The sequence below is a fragment of the Suncus etruscus genome, chromosome X (assembly GCF_024139225.1).
Source record: "Suncus etruscus isolate mSunEtr1 chromosome X, mSunEtr1.pri.cur, whole genome shotgun sequence".
Taxonomy (NCBI): Eukaryota; Metazoa; Chordata; class Mammalia; order Eulipotyphla; family Soricidae; genus Suncus; species Suncus etruscus.
The window spans coordinates 126,115,392-126,135,854 of record NC_064868.1 but is presented as its reverse complement, the minus strand read 5'-3'; the positions used below and the strand labels follow the sequence as shown (position 1 = coordinate 126,135,854).

Genomic DNA, 20,463 nt, shown 5'->3' with positions numbered 1-20,463 from the left:
AAAAAACTTCTGCATTACTTATTATCAGAGAGATGCAAACAGAAAGAACAATATATGATTTTACACTGGGGAGATTGGCACACATCATAAAGAACAACAGAAAGCCAATTTGACTTCGATGTGGGGGAAATGTCATTGTTGGTTGAATGTCAACTGGTCTATGCTTTTTAGAAAACAGTATGTACACTTCATATAGAAAAACCTAGAAATTTAGTTCCTGCATTTCTCAGAAATATCAAATCTTGGTACTGATCATTAAGGCCAATAATGTCTATATTCAGATAGTGCATTTGCATTCCTATCTTTATTAAAGTACTATTCACAATTACCTAAAATCGGAAAATAACTCAAAGGCCCAAGAACAAATGTCTGAATAAAATAATTGTGGCACTTAAAGGGAAATAAAATTGACTATTATTAAAGATGAAATCATGCAATTTGTTGCTAAGTGACTAGATCTGGAAGGTATCAGACTTAATAAAGTCAGTGAGAAGATGGATAGATCCAGAATGATCTTTCTGTGTGTATATAAATAAAAGAAGTACAAATAAATGTCTTAAGGAAATGTGTACAAAAATGTATGTCTAGAAATGCACATGAAGAAATGTGATGTATAAATGTGGTATATAAATGTGTTATATAGAGAATCAAATTATGGACACGGCAAATGCTCAAAGACAACAGAGACTGAGGACTTATCTTTAGTAGAAAGCATATTAAGGGGTAATGTAGCAGGGGACACTGGGACAGTAGATTAGGGAAGTGGAAAGTCCTGACAGATGTGGTGCTGTAATTCTTTATGCGTAGACCCTACAGTTAACAGTTTTGAAAATAGGGTGGCAAAATTAGATTTAAACAGATTGAATAATTGATATCTATTTAGAAAACCTGGGATTTACCAAAGTAATTATACTTTTTACTTTCTGTAGAAATGGTTGTGTAATTGTATTCACACCTGTGTTGTATTACCTGTGTTGGATAAAACAAATCATTTGAATGTACTTTTTGCCTAGTGATTTTATAATGTAAACAGAATAAATCATGGAATATTAAAGTGTGTAGTGCAGTTTAATATATTCAGGTCACAACAAGTTTATCTGGTATTCCCATTTCTGTTTTTCATCTAAAACAGGTCGCCTAGGACTATTTTTTTTTGGGGGTGGGTCTCACACCAGGCAGCACTCAGGAGTTACTCCTGACTCTACACTCAGAAATCACTCCTGGCAGTCTCAGGGGACCAAATGGGATGCCGGAATTCGAATCACCATCCTTCTGCATGCAAGGCAAACACCTTACCTCCATGCTATCTCTCCAGCCTGCCTAGGACTATTTTCAATTGACTAAGAGCATCCCACTGGTTCAGAGTTTTGACTAAATTCTCTAAAAATGTAGGTTAGAATGTACCTGATACAATTCTGTACTCACATTCTTCTGGAGTAGGTAGCTGCATAAAGTAACAGTGATGGAATTAGTCTTTATACCTATTCTATTAAGAGCATTTTCATTTTTCCTTATGATAACCAGAATGCTGTACAAATTTTATATATATATATATATATCTGACATCATATTTATACCAGATAGCATTCTGCTATGTTAAAAAGATAGCACTTTTCAGAACATTTAACACAGCTAAAAATCATATCATTTATATCAATATTCATGACCATTGGCACAGTGCTTTCTACTCAGGAGTTTTAAAATAATTATTTTAAACTAATCAATATTTCATTAACAGTTTGTTCTGTTTGCAACGAGATTTTCTCCTGTTAAGTTACAACTACGTAGTAACACTACTCATTGAAAAATATGTAGCTGATTGTGTTACTTATAATTATAAACCCTGCAATAATTTGACTATATTTGTTTTTCTAATTTGATTAAAAACACTATGATTTGCAAAGTTATTGATAGTTGAAGTATTTTTTCTTTGTGGGTTTTTTTTTTTTTTTGCTTTTTGGGCCACACCAGGTGACACTCAGGAGTTGCTCCTGGCTATGCGCTCAGAATTCTCTCCTGGCTTGGGGGACCATTCGGGACGCTGGGGGATAGAAACCGCAGTCCATCATAGGTTAGCGCATGTAAGGCAGACGGTATATGGTTCGTGCCACTGCTCCGGTCCCTATAGTTTAGTGTTAGACATACAGTTTTTAGCACCAATCCCACCACCATTGTCACCTCCCTCTACCAATGTTCCTAGTTTCTATCAAATACACACCCTCCGAGCCTGCTATCATACAGGCACCTTATAAAGTTTGGTTGTTCAAGTTTAGGACTTGTGATTTCAGTATTACTTCATGGTTTGAATATTAAATCCCATCATTATTTAATAGTAACAACGTCTGTGAATTCCCTTGACCCTTTCCCCCCATTACTTCACATCTGTTTTTCTTCCTATGCATTCTATTTATTTTCTTTTCCTCACTACTTAAGCCAAGGTTGTTTTAGAAAACCCCCATTTAAAATATTGCATTCCCTCATACATTTATTCATAATACCACATGTGATATCCTATAATAGTCTTCTCTGACTTATTTCTTTTAACACACCATCTTTCTGTTCCATCAATGTTGTAACGAATTGCATGGTTTTATTATTCCTTACAGCTATGTAATATTTCATTATAGACATGTGCCACATATATATCACCTATCCACTCATCTGTTGTTAGACATATATGTTGGTTCCAATTCTTAGCTATTGTATTGAGTAATGCAATTATAGTACAAATTTAGAGTACCAGCATGGCACTAGTTTTGTTCAGAAGCATTAAGAATATATACACAATTCTAAATAATAGTCTCAGAGCACAGTACAAGCAGCAAAGCCTCAGCTAGTTTTAGTTCATGAACAGATGTGCTGATATATATATGTATATGTATATATGCATATATATGTATATATGTTTATATATGTTCCTGGAGTTTTCAAATGTGATGGTTCAGAAATTTGCCTTTCATTAATTTTCCTTCAAGATGAGCTCGGAGAGAGTTTCCAGAGGTGGTCCACTAAGATAGGGCAGTTATACACTTTGGTCTTTGCTGGAATCAGATTGAGGTACCTACAATAAGAAACTATAGCAGGTCCTAATACTTGGTATTCAACACAGATTCATTTGTCTTGATTTTCTAAGGCAGTAAGGACATATGAAGATACACTAATTATTATAGGACATCTTCCACAATTTTCACTAAATGCTTCTCAGAAGTATTCTAGAGACTTTTAACATAAACACAAGACATTCTGTAGCAGAAAGTGGCTGGTTGTAGAAAAGAGAATTAAATGGATTGACAAGGTGTGCCAAATGCAAAGTGTAAAGATTTAGCCTGCAAAGAAGCAAATCAATATTTCCCAAATGAGTATCCAAAAGTCTATATAATTTTGTTTGTATCTAGTTAAGTGATACAGCTTATTGGGCAGCAGAGTTATTTAACTAGCAACAAAAACACATAGCTGTATGCATGGCTATCGGAAGTGTTTCTGTGAATGATCTTTTGTGTTATTGAACTCCAGTAAGCCAGGATTCAGCCTTTAGCAGGAGTATATGAGTAAGCTATGGGAATGCAATCAGGATTCCAGTTAAGGGTACTAAATTAAGATACAGAAAATGAGGGCGAGGATCAAAAACTTCGACCCCATTTAGGTATAAATAAATTAGCAACAAATCAACCCTCATCTCCCTACTGCTGGGATTAGGTTTCCACATACTCTGCCAGAGCTGTTTACATTGGCTCAGAAAATAAAAAACTCTATTTATGTGCTCTTGTCGAATTGATTACAGGGTTGAGTTTGAGATTTGTTCAAAACTGACGTCTCCAGTAAATATTGCTCTTTTCACCAAGGATGTCACGTTTCTGTATATGCAGAAGAAACAAAATTACTTTAGTACACAGAAGATATTTGGAAGTATGAAAGTACAATAGATTTTTGTCTCCACTCTCCTCTCATTCAAAGAATAAGAGAAATAGCTGCATCAGGGATATTATTAAAAACATAAATTCATAGGTCCCATTTAAATCTAGTAAATCAGTATTCCATTTCAGTAACTCTAGCACCTGAAATCAATATACATCAGTCTATTATAAGTGTTGTTATAGGGAACAATTAGGGGGCACTGTAATCAGTGGATGGAACTGATCCTCAAAACTCCAATCCTAGACTGTATCGTTCTGTAGATTTGGTTGCTGTGCTGACAATTAATAATTTTCCTGACTTCCTACTCCCTATCTGAGGTCATATATTTTTACCATGGTGATGATTTGAATATTACACTCAAAATGAAAAAGGGAAAGCAAGAACCAAGCAAGAAGAAAATATTAAAAGTGTTAATGTCAACATGTTAATTTCCTTCTCTTTACTGATGTAATGAATAAAGTAAGGATTAAAAGCAAAACTCACAAATATCTCTTATCAGTTTTTGAAACCCCATTACCATATCTATTTATGTGTTTTACTACTTCAAAGATCTCCATTTCTTTATCGTTCCAGCTTCCTACATGCCTGGCAGTGGACTACAGGAATAGGAACTGTGTATCACAGTGAATTTCTGGTGCTCCTGGTGGCGCTTTACTTGTGGTCAACTTCCTGGCCTCAGGTGGTCTATTCACACCACTAGTAGTTGCCAAATCTGAGGTTTCTGTGACTATTACTGGAGTAGGAGTTGCTTGTACAGGAGCTGTTTTTATTCCAAGGACTCCAAGATTTTCTACACTACCACACCATCACCACCACCACCTCCTTCTTCCTAATCATCACTTGGATCTTCTCTTTTTATTTTCATCTTTTTCTTTTTTTTATTGGCATTTTCTCAACTCTGAGGCTGCTGTAATAAAACCTTTTGCCCAAAATCTTTCCATTTGTCTTCATCCTTGGTAACTCCCTTAGTGGATCTCTGATACCTGTGGCCCCCTCTGTCTCACTGTTGCCCTGCCAGGTGCCTGCACCACCTCAAACCCACCATCTGCGGAGGCCGTGTCCATGGCACTCGGAGCCCAGCTGCTCTTCTTTTTCTTTTCCTTTTATCACTGGGGGAAGAAGTTGACCAAGGTCTGGTCCTCAGTTTCTGTCATGGCCACAGCTTTGGTGGCCCTAATGGGTGGGGCAGCAGTGGGCACGGCCCATGGGACTCCAAGCTCAGGGTCGAGGGCATGACACTAAGGGTCACCTGCACTGTGAAGACTCAGCCCTGTGGGAGATTGGTAGCTCCCACTCCATTGTCCCCAAGGCCCCCTTTCTATATCCTTTCTTAAGTCTTCGGACTTCTAGAATTTTTCCATGTTCAGATTGCTCATCCTGTCAATTCATCAAAGTGTCAACTAGTGTCTAAGACATTCACTACTTGATGGAAGTCAATGTGGTATTTCCCAGTCTTTTATTTTCTTGAACATTTATGAACTTGTGTCACAATTTTTTAGCAATTCTACGTTCATCTGGGATAGAGTTTTGAGAATCTATATTTTAACAAGCTGTCCATGTATTTCTAAGAAAAGTCATTTAGTGCTCGCTTTGGCAGCACATATACTAAAATTGGAATGATACAGAGAAGATTAGCATGGCCCCTGTGCAAGAAAGGTCATTCAAAGGAGCTTCAAAGATTAAAGATATTTTTTAGTAGAATTAGGAAAAAGACAGGACAGAGATGGAAGTAGAATTCTGGTGTTTAAGCAACATAGACTAGATAGCAGCATAAAGCCCACCAAGAACCCACACTCTTTTTTTAAATATACTTTTTATTTTGATCGTAGTGGTTTACATATTGTTGACAATAATATTACAGGTTCATATTTACATAAAATCAGGGGGGTTCCCATCACTGATTTGTCCTCCCTACACCTCCGTGTTCGTCCTACCTCCCATATCCTCCTCTCTCACTCCCAGGGCTGTGAGAAATTGTGGTCCCCTCTGTACCGAGCTTACTACTTAGTAGTCTTGGTCTTGGTGCTCCCTTATTTCCCCCTCTAACTGGGAGGAAGGACTACATAGTTCAAGTTATGTGGTTTTATTTGAAGAAGAGAAAAGTAATAAACTGGGGTAAAAGTCTAATATGCCGAAAATGGGGGGAATCCTTCTAGAGGCTCTCATCATCGGTTTGAGAGATGAAGGAGAAAAAGAAGGTGAAACACCCCAACAGTACAAAAAGAAGAGTCAAATATCCAGTGAGCACTCCAGTGATAACAATAGACACCACAGAAAAAGCCATGGTCTTAAGTTAAAAAACATGGCAGAGCACCTAAAGAAAGAAAAGAAAAGAAAAAAAAAACAATATAAATATAAATGGGGACAACAGCTTCAATAATCACACCAAAACAAAGCAATTGATAAAAAGTACATAGGTAAATAATAATAATAATAATAAATGAAGAAAAAATAATATATAAAAGATAAAAAATGTTTTGTGCTTTTTGCCTTTTTTCCCCTCCTGCACTGGCACAGTAAATATTGGGGTCATTCGAAAAGGAATTCACTTGGCCTTAGAGCTGTGGGGTTTCTCCACCCTTGGGGTATACTGTCACGGGATTAACTATAGACTCCATTCAGGTTCATTTACTCTACCGGTGGTGCTTTCGTGGTGTTTGGAAAACTTCTGCTCCGTCCTGGGTGATAAAATAAGACCTCTGTATCTATAGATCTCAGTATCTGCACAGGTCCAGGAGTGGGACTTATGATGAAGTCTTTCTTTGTGGTTCTAGAAATTCTGTTTCCTCAGTGTCATTTTAATTCATCTTCTGTGGTTGGTGGTCTTGGTCTTTGCACTGATCCTAGGATGGAAACTAGGATAGCGTCTTTCATTGTGTTTCCAGAAGCCCCATTCCGTTGCAATTGTCTCTGCCGGACCTTTGGAAATGGGGATCATGGTTACTGTGTGGGTCATAGTTCAAATCCTAGATGAGGGCTTTTTTATTGGTCTCAAGATATATTCAGTCCAGTCATGGTTCTAGCAGCCAGTCATCTGTAAATCGCAATCTTGGCTTTTGGACCGACCAAAGGGTGACAAGTCTTTGATTTTGTCTTATTGTTAGCTGGTGAGGTAGGATGACATGTTCTTAGGTCAAGTTGTTTCCATTTTCTTTGTTGTCAGGATATCATATTAGAACTGGCATTTGTTGGTGGCCCAGCGGTATTAAGGATGTCCCGGATGGGATTTGTTTCCTGTAGCTGTTGTGAAGAACTGTGTCGATTCTATGTCTGGGATCCAAAAGAACCCACACTCTTTATGTTTCAACTCTCTCAAGCAGTAGATTTTAAGAGTGTATATATATACACTCTTAAAATCTACTGCTTGAGAGAGTTGTATATATATGTATATATATTATGGTATTACACTGATCCAGGTACAAACAAATACCAACTAGATCAAAAATTGTGTAATTATTTTCAGATTTTTTTAGCCCTGTGGAAATCAGTTTCCAAATTATAAAATGGATAAATTTAATAATTGCTTTATAGTTTATGATTATAAAATAAAAGATTAACACAGCTTCAAACAGATGGCAAATGCTCCATAGACATTAAATATCAATATTCTAGGTCCACAATGTGCTTTTTTCCTTTTTTGCCTGTGTTTTAGAATTTTTTCATATTTTAGAAAGTTAATACAAAGTATGTACTGTACATTACATAACACTTCCAGTGATGTGTGGGAAAACATCCCACGATTAAATCATTAACATTTCTTCAGGAAAACTGTCTGAATTTTCAAAATGATAAATAATAAGTTTATGTTAGCTTAGGTTAGGTTTTGATGACAAGCAGAGCTTAGAAAAATTAAATAGCTAAAATTTTAGTTTTAACAATAGAGCCAAACATAAGGTATGATGAACCAATACTAAACTCATTAAAGTGGGAAGGGCATGGTTGTGACTTTTCTTTCCCCTTCATTGCCACTAGAACTTTCTCTTAAATATCAGAAGTTCCAAAATCTCTATAGAGGTATCCCATTTATTCAAATAATATTATATTCAAGGTGGCAGTGTCTTGAATTTTTCTATTTATGTAGCACTAATGGTATTCTTGTTAAAATTATAAGCATTGATCCAAGTGCAAATTCTACTCTTGCCAATATTAATTACTTAATCCCACCAAGAAAATCTACCCTGATTTTTCAATTTGTAGACTGTTTTCCTCTTAAATATCAGTGTACTTCTGCTGCCTTTTTCAAAAGATCCTGTATAAAACACATTAATTTGGAAAATTTCCGTAATACAGCCCTGAGGATTGAAGCAAAGAAAGAACTGGAACATCAAACTGGGAAATCACAATAATAAGTTTAGACTAGGTTTTGCAGTAAATCTGCAAAGTTTAATAAATTGGCAGACCTTTCAAACTACTACATTTAAATGTTTACTTAATTGATGTCTAGAAAAGCAGCAACCAAAGAAATAGGCTTAGGGAAAACATTGCCTGAAATCCAAACTTAAGGCAGTAAGAACTTTGATACAACATAGAGATTTCATGAGCCTTGAAAACCTTTGAGAAGAATTATAGGCCAGGTACAAGGAGACTTTTTGCATCCTTGAGCAGAGAGGTATAAGGGAAACCACCCTCTCTCATCCCCCAGCTCCATAGGAGCAAAGGTCATGCAAAGAATATCAAAATAAGACCATAAACTGCTTAGATACCCCCTTGGCAACCACTCCAGCAATTGTCTGGGAGGTGGATTGTGCAGTTTGACAAGTCTAGATATAAATTACTCTGGCAGCATTATGCACATGCACATGCCACATGTCACATGCCACATGTCCATCCACATTTCCCCTCTGAGATGTGTATTTTTATAAACTTCAGAGTGCTTTTCACAGTCTGTGGAAATAGGCCCAGCACATGCATGCATGAGTTGTGTATTGTCACTTCACATTCTAGACAAACCCTAGTTCTCTTTTGAGCAAGTACATTTATCAAACTCCTCCCATCCCTCTCTTTTCTTACGTACAAACATGATTTACTTTAGAAAACAACAACAAAATAGGCTTACTAAAAGATTGGTAAAAAACAGGCTTCGTATGTCCCATTTGATGTTTGTGTGCATTTCAAGTGACAGCCTTGGTCAACAGTTTCTCTTAACATGTAAGCACTCTGTTCTGGAGTACCTGGTAAAGCCCATTGAGGAAAGGCCTGTAATAAATTGCTCCTAACTTACACTGATTTATTAGTAATCTGTTCTATACAACTCTTTGAAAGAGAAACTAAGGTCATGCAACTGTCATGAGCAGTTGTATTCTTCCCTTTGACTTCAAAAGGGTGAGATAGGCTTTGATTATGGGAACTAAACTTATTCATAAATAACTCTAAATGTGGTACCAAAAGAGAAATAGTTTTTAGATTTGTCTGGAGACGTGGGTGTCATCCCAATTCTGTCTGCATCAAGAATGACAAACTTGAGCCTGTAGCATCATCTCTAGGAGAGTTTATATTTATACATGAAGAAGCTTTACTTCCAAACTTCATTACGAATAAAATATTATGTTTCAGTTTATCCAGAAATATGAAAGTTTAGCGGTACCTCGGCTAATTTTGTCTTCCAAATTTACCTTGTGGATACTATGTAATCGATACATAGAACTTTAACTTTGATCACAGGTTCTTCAATTTGAAGATACATTAAAATTTTCTCAAATTGTTCTATTTAGATTCTTGGACTTCATTTTTTACACTATGTAAGTCAATGGGTTTGGGTTAAGAATGGATAATCTATATTTTAATCAAACTCTATCTGCTGCTAATGCAGTTTTCCAGACCATAATTTCAAGAAAATCTAGGCTAGGTACTCCAAAAATGCCTGATTTATGTAAACATTATCTATATATTCAAGAAGAAGCGGGATGGGATGGAATGAGATGGGGGAAGAGGACACTGTTACATTGGTGTAGTGAGGTATATCCTTTTGGAGTTTTGGTGCTGGGATTTTTTTGCATGAAAACCTCCTACTAACGGAGCTGTTGATAACGATGCCTACAATAAAATATATTTTAAAAAATAGTTGACTCCTACTATTCTTGAAATATGTACTATGTAAATTGCCTTCTTTCAAGGCTCTATCTGAGACTCTCTGGCTACCTCAACACATTGATACCAGGCTTAGGCATTTCACAAGCTTATTACAGGCTACAAGACAGGGTATAATTTAACTGTCTCTAATCATAGGCTTCTGTTTTTCTTGTTGGAAGATACTAATACTCTACTCTGGCAGAATGAAGTAGAAAATCGAATTGAATGAAGTAAGATAATAAAACCTTATCTGATAGTTGCTGTGACTCAGACTTTAATGCTTTCCTTTAAACTTAATCTTTCCTTCTGGCTTGCGTTGAAAAATCCAATGAGCTAGAAACAATCTCAAAAGCATCCCATATCACACTCTCCAATTTTCCCATCATAATGTGCAAAACTATATTAAAGATCCTCATTTGCTCCATTAGAGTACTGGCTCTATGGACTTATTTCACATTGCTACTAAAGTTATGATTCCCAGACTAGGGCTTCATATAATATCTTTTAAGAGAGCCAGCCACTTTCTAGACCTGAATGACTGAATATTTTTATATCAGCCTAAATTCTAGATAATATTGCTCTAATAGTACATGAGCCATGGACACTCCTCTTTTCTATTAACCTAAGAAAACATAAAACATGCAAAGTATATCTATCTGACAAGCACCTGGAAACAAAATCTTCCATGGGGATAGGACTCATAGCACTTAAATAAACAAATAAAAGAACATCACAAGGAATCTGGAAAAATCCTCAGGACAGGGGCCGGAGAGATAGCATGGAGGTAAGGCGTTTGCCTTTCATGCAGGAGGACAGTGGTTTGAATCCCGGCATTCCATATGGTCCCCTGTGCCTGCCAGGGGAGATTTCTGAGCATAGAGCCAGGAGTAACCCCTGATATCATTTATGTTTTCTAATCCAGTTCTCTATTATGTGTGTTTTAATGGGAGATATGTGTCTTTTTAATGGAAGAGTTTAGTCCATTAACATTTAATGAGACTATTGACCAGAGAGAGCTGTTGTGCAGTTGTGTTGTTTAGGGTGGTTGTTGTTACAATAAGGGGTTTGGATTGTGTAATTTGTCTCTGAGTAGGTCATTTAGGGCCGGTTTTTTTTTTTTGCGCAAATAATGCAAGTTCATTTTTTTTTTGAGATTGATTTTATACTTCCCTCCCATATGAATGAGAGTTTTGCTGGATAGTGGACTCTAGGTTGAAAATTTCTTTCATTCAGTCTTTTAAATATGTCATTCCACTATCTTCTTGCTTGAAGTATTTCATATGGGAGATCTGGTTTGATTCTAATATTCCTTCCTTTGTATGTGAGGGTTTTTTCTCCCTTATTGCTTTAAATAGGTTGCCTTTCTCTTTGTTTCTTGCCACTTGAATTACTATGTATCTTGGAGTTGGTTTGTTAGGGTCTATTTTGTTGGGAATCTTTTCACCTCCTAAATTTGCTCAGATACGTCTTTCCAGAGGGAAGGAATGTTTTCCACTATTATTTCCCTGAATAATTTTTCTTTCCCTTTCCCTGTTTCCTCCACTTCTGGTATACCTATAATTCTTGATTGTTTCTTTTGTCTTTGCTCATTAGAATACTGGACTTTTACTTCCAGTGCTTTACCTTCTATTTCTTTGTTGACTTATTTGTTGTCTTTTATTTGCAGTTTATATTTGAGTTCTTATATGTGATTCTCAAGCTGTGCGATTCTGCTCTTCTGGCTTTCTACAGTTTTATGTATATCTTTTAATTCTGTTTGTATGGAGTCTTTCATATTTTGTAGCAATTCTTGTTTAAGTTGGTTCATTTGTTCATCTATTGATTTCTTGTAATCTCTGGCCAGTGTTTCTTTCATCTCTTCTAGCATGGCTTGGAATTTTATTTTCATGGCTGCTTTTAGGTCTTTCTCTCTTGGACCTGTGCATTTTGGTGGACTTGGAAACTTGTTCTGATTTCTCTCCATCTCCCCTGTTGTTAAAGGTTTTCCTAGGTTTACCCATCATTTTTTGCATTAATTGGCTTGGCTTGGAATGCAGTGCCTTCAGGTTTCAGCCCGCTTTTGCCACCTGTGGCATGGGGCTGTGTCCCTTCTCGGGGTGTGGTTCTACATGAGTATGTTTGGTGATATCGCTGAGTTTTGGTCCTTCCCTCGTCCTCCAGACAAGGTTGGTCAATTGCCACTCCCTTTCTGCCAGACAGTGAAGGTTTACTTCTGGCCAAAATGGTACAGGGCACCATTGAGCCTAGATCATTAGCCCTCCCCATCCAGGAGCCAGCCTGCGCTTCCTTCTTGCCCCTCTAGTCACTGGTCCTCCTGATTCCCTGTCTCCCTTGGCTGTGTAAGATAGATTGATGAGTTGGCGATCCCCACAAGTGCTCCCACTGGACTTTCTCCCTGGCCTCATGGACCTAGGGTCCCCTGGGCTGCCCATTTTATGTCAAAGAGTGGGCTCCTTTGGGTGAGCACTCACCACATGCTCTGGTCTGCTGCCTTCCAGCCCTTGCCTAGCCTGTCCCTGGAACTCAAGGCTCCCTTGAATGGGCGCCTAGCACATGCTCTGGTTGGCGACCTCCCATCACTCCCCTGGCCTGTCCCAGGAACTCACGGCTCCCTTGAATGGGTGCCCTCCATGCTTCTGGTCGGCTGCTTCCCACACTCCCCTGGCCTGTTCCATGAACTCATGGCTCCCTTGAATGTGTGCCCTGCACACACTCTGGTCGGCAACCTCCCCACTCTCCCTCTGGCCTGTCCCTGGAACTCACAGCTCCTTTGAATGGGTGCCCTCCACGTGCTCTGGTCGATGACCTCCCCACACTCCCTCTGGCCTGTCCCAGGAACTCCCATTTATTTGCAATTCATAAGAACGAAAAGGTCAAGTTTCATTTTCATTTAGTCATATCAAATATTTTGTAGGTCTTTAATATCATATTTATGATTTCATGTATTCATTCAATGCTAGACTACATGCACTAATTGGTACTGGCTTTGGATAATTAAGTTACTCTAGGATAAACTGAAAGATCAATGTAATTGTGGTGACAACATCATGGAAATTTAAAACCAGCAACTATATGTGGCCAACATTCATGCTTTAGAACAGAGACATTATCAAAACCCTGGTTACAGGTGTTTTTCATGCTGGCTATACTGTCCTGGTTATTGTTGTTTTCAGTAGTCAATTTGAAACAGATATACCAAAAAATTGCAGAGCTGTGAGCATTCCTTTATGCCTAATGAATGCATATCAAATATAAAACAACCAACTAGTATTATCAAACTCTGTTAATATAACAAGCTTGATTCCATCATATCATCTATGGCCATAGAACTATGTGGAAACTGGATCTGGAGCTTTGGTGCAGCGGCAGGGCATTTGCCTTGCACGCAGCTGATCCAGGAAGGACCTTGGTTATACGCCCAGCGTCCTATAAGGTCCCTGGATCCAGGAGTTATTTCTGAGCTCAGAGCCAGGAGTAACACTTGAGTGTCATTGGGTGTGGTCCAAAAACAAAACAAAACAAAAAGCAATTCACTTTATGAATATATACATTTTTAATTAAGAGCCTAAAAGTTTCCCTGGTATCAAAAGAGGGTAAATTTTAACATCTCAAGGTTTTTCCTCTCTAGCCAAACCTAGGTGCCAATTGATGTATATTGAAGGAGTAACAAGAAGCCAGATTTTCCTATCAATATTCCTTTTTACCTGAATGAACAGGTTTTTTACTTTAAGGGATTTTACAGTTAACTAAAATCCTGTCTGATTAAGAAGCAGTGTTTATTAGAAGGGGCAATAAAAGAGACAAACTTACTTGAAAGAGATGTGAATATTTACCTGGTAAAAGCTATCTTAACAACCCACTGCTAATTCTATGTCTAACTTTGGATGTTATATCTGAGGTAAAAATTAGAAAATCTCTAGGGGTCCCTTAGTGATGTCCCAAAACAAACATTCCTTTGATCTGAAGAGCAGTCTGCTTTAAGCTACAGGGTTTTTGTTTGTTTGGTTGGTTGGTTTTGGATTTGGGGTCATACCCGAGAGCGCTCAGGGGTTACTCCTGGCTCTATTCTCAGAAATTGCTCCTGGAAGGCTCAGGGGACCATATGGGATGCCAGGATTCGGATTTGAACCACTGTTCTTCTGCACGCAATCAAATGCCCTACCTCCATGCTATATCTCCAGCCCCAAGTTACAAGGATTTTTAAAAAACTATGAGAATTAAAATTGTTTTTATGTATATCTTGGTGCTGAGTTTTCCAGGTAAATATAAATTTAACCAAGTCTATATTTACTTGTATTAATTATTATATCTGGAGGTAAGTGTCCAAATAGATACATATTTAGTATAGTAGAAGGGAGATCCATATATGGGCCAAATCAATGTTTGTAACTAAGCTTGAGACATACCACCCTCACTATCAAGGAAGAATAGTCAACCATATATTTGTTCCCGTTTTGTCTCTTCACTTTAAAATAAGGTATATGCAGTGTGCATAGGAACTTGTTCATAGATTTTGTTTTTACTATAGTCGGCCCTCCAAAGGCCTGAAGGATAGTGAACTGGCCCCCCTGTGTATAAAGTTTGAGGACCACCGGGGACTGTAGTGGTGAGAAGATCATTCAGGGCACTTGCTTTTATTTGACATACCCAAAAGTTTCCAAAACACTGCCTAGAATACATTTTATTAGACAATTTTCATGTTAATCATCATGAGATAAGAGAAAGTTGGTCATGATTGAGTTTCAGTCATACCGAAACTCCAGTATGACTCCAGTGAAACTCCTCTGAAATTTCCAGCATCCACCCTTTCACTACTGCATATTTCCGAGCACATATGTCCCCAATTTATTTACCTCCCCTTTCAGCAGTCAGTAAATTTAATGAAAAATTTTCATAAAATCTGCACAAAATTTTATCATAAATTAGAGAAAAGTTTAATGAAAAAAGACAAAATACCTCACTATTATTTGATTAAATTATGATCATAATTTTGCTATTTTTCAGGTCAGAAAACCAAGACTTCAAGATATAAAATAAAATAAAGTCAAAGGAGAACTCCTGTGTCTCTAAAATGCTCTCCTGGAGCAGTAAATTTGTTCTCAGAAACAAGTAAAGTATCATCTGAAGATTTAACTAGAAGGATGGTTGGAGATAGTATTAATATCTATTTGCTATAGATTATGAGTTGTATAATACCAGAAGAATATAAGTAAAGGTAAGATTAATTTGTGAAGGCTTAGACATGGTAGACTCCAAGAATCAAGATAGGAGAAACTTATTATAAATATTATCAAGTTCTTTCAAAGCTATTAATTCAATTGATTCTTTATTTGATTACATTTACCTCATTGTATTACAAACTGAGGCAATCAGCTAAATTTTTTAAATGTATTATATTGGTTTTATCAGAATCTGATAGTCATGACTACAGCCCACCTGAATCATTTCCACCTTTGCCAACAATTCCAAAGGTACTTTTCTGAAAGGCTTCAGAGGATAAAATTCGACAGGATTGGTTACAGTTTGAGCATTTTGATTGGTTTCTCTGTCCCTTTCTGATGTCTCAATCACATAAAATAAGTAGATAGCATGTTAGAAAATAATTAGGAGATTGTGGAAAGATTATTATCTGAAGATTTCAAATAATCATAAAATTAGTCTTTTAAATTTGATCTGAAAGATCTTGTACATTCATGCTCCCTGCTGCCTCTTTCATCTTTTATTCATTAAATGCAATTAACTTACTTCTGAACAGTACTTACAACTTATGAGCTGACTAGATTCAAACTTTTGTTTTTGCTTTCCCATGTCTCCATTGTAATACACAGTCCTGATCAAGGTGGAAGCAACCTAATATAATCACTCTAGGATTTTTTCTATTGTAAGAAAGAATATTTCCTATAGCCTTGCAATAAAGAAAAATCTAACTTCACAGATGAAATAATTGATGCCCTGGAGTGGACGCTTTAGGCCAAGTTTATGATTCTTGATAATTTCTAGTCAGCCTTCCCAATTAACCTTCTTATCCCAACCCAGTATCGAGTGAAAATAAATGAGAAATAGAGAGATTGTGCTGTATGGCGCATAATCTGACTCTTATTAAATATTACAGCATCCCACACAAAACAATCATACAATCTAAGTATCATATTATTATTACATTTATCCTTTTGGTAAACTTCAAAGTAGGCAATGCATATAAATAATATTTCTTCCAAAAAAGAAGAATTATTTTATAATATAAAACAATATTATATTTAGATCTGGGACTAAATTTCTTTTTTTCTTTTTTTTAATAATTTTTTTTATTTTTACTGTGGCCAAAGTGAATTACAAATCTTACACAGTGATATTTAAGGTACACAGTGAAAATAAATGAAGTCCTTTCCACCACCAGTGTTGTCCTCCCTTCATCCCTGTTCCCAAGCATAGATCCCTTATCTCCCTCCTTTATCCCCCAGAATGCTAGTGTAACTGAAAGCATATATGTTAACACTAATGTAAAACTTTTATTTGTTTACATTTTCAGATAATTTTACTAGTGGTTTCGTAAAGTTTTGGAGTCAAAGGAGCATTGTAAAAACAATGTTAGTGTGTCAATTATCGTTTGCACGGACCCACCAAAGTATGGGGATAATGGAAAGGAAAAACTTTGGGCTAAGAACAAGGAGACCCTACCCCTGAAGTTTCCTGACATAAGACCATTTCAAGGCTCCAGGCAAACTAATTTGTCCAATCACTGACTTAAGCCTCATGAATTTTGAAGTGACAGTCCAGGCCTAGAATTCACATTTCTGAGTTCAGAACTTGGTTATATGACCTAAGAGGCAAGAAATTTGTTGTCTACATCTGTGACAAAATCAGGTTACAAAGGTTCAGTAAAAAATGTCCATTCTGAATTCAGCATCATAAATTATGAAGTGACAATCATGGCTAGAATTGACATTTCTGAGTTCAGAACCTGGACATTTGACCTTAGAGGCAAGAAATTTGTTGTCGACATTTTTGACGAAAGAGAGGCAAATGTGATGTCAAAATTATGTTTTCTGGTCACAAGGCTTGGAAAAATATGTCCACATTGACTTAAGCCTCATGAATTCTGAAATGACAGTCCCATCCTAGAATTCACATTTCTGAGTTCAGAACTTGGACATATGACCTAAGAGGTAAGAAATTTGTTGTCTACATCTGTGACAAAATCAGGCAAATGTGATGTCAAAATCAAGTCTGATAGCCACACAGGTTCGGAGAAACATGGCCATTCTGATTTCAACGTCATGAGTTATGAGGTGACAGTCATGGCCTTGAATTAACATTTCTGACTTCAGAAACGGAAAATATATACCTTAGAGGCAAGAAACTTGTTGTCTACATTTTTGACGAAAACAGGCAAATGGGATGTCAAAATCAAGTATCATGGTGACACAGGTTCAGAAAATATGTCCATTCTGAATTCAGCAATATGAATTATCATGTAACAGTCAAGGTCCTTAAATTTACATTTGGAATTCAGAATCTAGATTTATTAACTTAAAGGCAGAAAACTTGTCTTCAAAAGAGGCAAATGGGATGTCAAAATCATGCCGGATATTCACAGATTCAGAAAATATGTCCAATCTAAATTTAGTTTCAAGAAATATGAAGTGTCAATCATGGCCTAGAATTGAAATTTCTGACTTCAGAACCGGGAAATATGACCATAGAGGCAAGAACTTTGGTGTCTACATTTTTAACTAAAGCAGGAAATGTGATGGCAAAATCATATCTGATGGTCAGACAAGTTCAGAAAAACATGATCAATCTGAATTCAGCATCATGAATTATGATCTCACAGTCATGGTACTAGAATTCACAGTTCAGAATACACAACCTGGAATTATTACCTTAGAGGCAAGAAATTTGTTTTCTACATTTTTGATCAATATAGGCAAATGATATTTCAATAACATGTCTCATGGTAACAAAGGTTTGGTAAAACATGTCCATTCTGAATTCAGCATCATGAATTATGAAGTGACAATTATGGCTAGAATTGACATTTCTGAGTTCAGAACCTGGACATTTGACCTTAGAGGCAAGAAATTTGTTGTCGACATTTTTGACGAAAGAGAGGCAAATGTGATGTCAAAATTATGTTTTCTGGTCACAAGGCTTGGAAAAATATGTCCACATTGACTTAAGCCTCATGAATTCTGAAATGACAGTCCCGTCCTAGAATTCACATTTCTGAGTGCAGAACTTGGACATATGACCTAAGAGGCAAGAAATTTATTGTCTACATCTGTGACAAAATCAGGCAAATGTGATGTCAAAATCAAGTCTGATAGCCACACAGGTTCGGAGAAACATGGCCATTCTGATTTCAACGTCATGAGTTATGAGGTGACAGTCATGGCCTTGAATTAACATTTCTGACTTCAGAAACGGAAAATATATACCTTAGAGGCAAGAAACTTGTTGTCTACATTTTTGACGAAAACAGGCAAATGGGATGTCAAAATCAAGTATCATGGTGACACAGGTTCAGAAAATATGTCCATTCTGAATTCAGCAATATGAATTATCATGTAACAGTCAAGGTCCTTAAATTTACATTTGGAATTCAGAATCTAGATTTATTAACTTAAAGGCAGAAAACTTGTCTTCAAAAGAGGCAAATGGGATGTCAAAATCATGCCGGATATTCACAGATTCAGAAAATATGTCCAATCTAAATTTAGTTTCAAGAAATATGAAGTGACAATCATGGCCTAGAATTGAAATTTCTGACTTCAGAACCGGGAAATATGACCATAGAGGCAAGAACTTTGGTGTCTACATTTTTAACTAAAGCAGGAAATGTGATGGCAAAATCATATCTGATGGTCAGACAAGTTCAGAAAAACATGATCAATCTGAATTCAGCATCATGAATTATGATCTCACAGTCATGGTACTAGAATTCACAGTTCAGAATACACAACCTGGAATTATTACCTTAGAGGCAAGAAATTTGTTTTCTACATTTTTGATCAAAATAGGCAAATGATATTTCAATAACATGTCTCATGGTAACAAAGGTTTGGTAAAACATGTCCATTCTGAATTCAGCATCATGAATTATGAAGTGACAATTATGGCTAGAATTGACATTTCTGAGTTCAGAACCTGGACATTTGACCTTAGAGGCAAGAAATTTGTTGTCGACATTTTTGACGAAAGAGAGGCAAATGTGATGTCAAAATTATGTTTTCTGGTCACAAGGCTTGGAAAAATATGTCCACATTGACTTAAGCCTCATGAATTCTGAAATGACAGTCCCGTCCTAGAATTCACATTTCTGAGTTCAGAACTTGGACATATGACCTAAGAGGCAAGAAATTTATTGTCTACATCTGTGACAAAATCAGGCAAATGTGATGTCAAAATCAAGTCTGATAGCCACACAGGTTCGGAGAAACATGGCCATTCTGATTTCAACGTCATGAGTTATGAGGTGACAGTCATGGCCTTGAATTAACATTTCTGACTTCAGAAACGGAAAATATATACCTTAGAGGCAAGAAACTTGTTGTCTACATTTTTGACGAAAACAGGCAAATGGGATGTCAAAATCAAGTATCATGGTGACACAGGTTCAGAAAATATGTCCATTCTGAATTCAGCAATATGAATTATCATGTAACAGTCAAGGTCCTTAAATTTACATTTGGAATTCAGAATCTAGATTTATTAACTTAAAGGCAGAAAACTTGTCTTCAAAAGAGGCAAATGGGATGTCAAAATCATGCCGGATATTCACAGATTCAGAAAATATGTCCAATCTAAATTTAGTTTCAAGAAATATGAAGTGACAATCATGGCCTAGAATTGAAATTTCTGACTTCAGAACCGGGAAATATGACCATAGAGGCAAGAACTTTGGTGTCTACATTTTTAACTAAAGCAGGAAATGTGATGGCAAAATCATATCTGATGGTCAGACAAGTTCAGAAAAACATGATCAATCTGAATTCAGCATCATGAATTATGATCTCACAGTCATGGTACTAGAATTCACAGTTCAGAATACACAACCTGGAATTATTACCTTAGAGGCAAGAAATTTGTTTTCTACATTTTTGATCAATATAGGCAAATGATATTTCAATAACATGTCTCATGGTAACAAAGGTTTGGTAAAACATGTCCATTCTGAATTCAGCATCATGAATTATGAAGTGACAATTATGGCTAGAATTGACATTTCTGAGTTCAGAACCTGGACATTTGACCTTAGAGGCAAGAAATTTGTTGTCGACATTTTTGACGAAAGAGAGGCAAATGTGATGTCAAAATTATGTTTTCTGGTCACAAGGCTTGGAAAAATATGTCCACATTGACTTAAGCCTCATGAATTCTGAAATGACAGTCCCGTCCTAGAATTCACATTTCTGAGTTCAGAACTTGGACATATGACCTAAGAGGCAAGAAATTTATTGTCTACATCTGTGACAAAAT

General features: G+C 36.6%; 1 non-coding gene across 1 annotated transcript; it reads left to right on the top strand.

The window, feature by feature from the left end:
• Window positions 1-5,496: 5,496 nt before the first annotated feature.
• Window positions 5,497-5,608, top strand: LOC126000353 (U6 spliceosomal RNA). The gene has a single exon (XR_007492697.1). It is a non-coding gene; the product is annotated as a U6 spliceosomal RNA (small nuclear RNA).
• The last annotated feature ends 14,855 nt before the right edge of the window (window positions 5,609-20,463 follow it).